The 1,006-nt window shown below is 34.6% G+C and overlaps 1 non-coding gene across 1 annotated transcript; it reads right to left on the bottom strand.

Annotated features, from left to right (window-relative positions):
• Positions 1–773: 773 nt before the first annotated feature.
• Positions 774–880, bottom strand: LOC115071254. The gene has a single exon (XR_003850349.1). It is a non-coding gene; the product is annotated as a U6 spliceosomal RNA (small nuclear RNA).
• Positions 881–1,006: the final 126 nt, after the last annotated feature.

Below are 1,006 nucleotides of genomic sequence, written 5' to 3' on the forward strand. Positions count from 1 at the left end.
AAAAAAAAGCAAGAAGGGAAAAATATCTTAGAGTCACCCTGCTGTTTTAGGAAGACCCAGAGGAGAGGCGATTGAAGCCTCCAAATTAAAAGAAATAAGAAGAAGATGGAAAAGTTAGTGACCCTTATTTGGTCAATGTGTACTATGTATGTGGAAACCTCACCCCATGCCCTGTAAATGTGTTTAATTATTACAAGCTAAATTTTTTATGATCCCTTTTTTGATTATACGAGAATTTCATACATACGTATAATGTGTTTTGAGCAAATCCAACCTCCATTCCCTCCCCTAAATGAGAAAACATAACCCATGAAGACACAAAGTTTTTAAAGCAAGAGCAGATATGTCAATATAAATTAGAAATTGTAGACAAGAGCTAAAAATATCATGACCCTGGCATGTGGCACATGCCTTTATCCCAGCACTCGAGTCAGGTAGATCTCTGTGAGACTGAGGCCAGGCTGGTCTATGTAGCAATTTCCAGGCCAGCTGGGATGACAGGGAAACCCTGCCTCAAACAAAACAAACAAACAAAAATCACACCATGAGAGAGAAAGAGTTGTATAATGTAACAGTCTCAATTAAACAATAAGACATAATAATCTTAGTTACACATTGAAGAACAATGCTTCAAAATATTCAGAGTGTAAACTAACAAAATTAAAAAGAAATAAACAGCCCAAAATGTAATTGGATGTTTCAACACTCCTTTCTCAGTAATTGATAGAACTGGTAGACAGAAAAAAAAAAAACAACATTTTCTCAGATTCAGTTTTAATATGGAAAAATTCATGAATTTGCATGTCATCCTTGCACAGGGGTTGTGCTAATCTTCTCTGTGTCATTCCAGTTTGAGCATATGTGCTGCCAAAGTGGGCACCATTTTCTCAAAATTTTCAACAAATCATTCCAAGAATGGTATACATAGATTTATTGTGATACTATATTATCTATAACAGAACATCTGTAACTTAAGCATGTTATACATAATCAGATTTTATTTTTA

This window comes from Nannospalax galili, unplaced genomic scaffold (genome assembly GCF_000622305.1).
Source record: "Nannospalax galili isolate Female #2095 unplaced genomic scaffold, S.galili_v1.0 scaffold17, whole genome shotgun sequence".
Taxonomy (NCBI): domain Eukaryota; kingdom Metazoa; phylum Chordata; class Mammalia; order Rodentia; family Spalacidae; genus Nannospalax; species Nannospalax galili.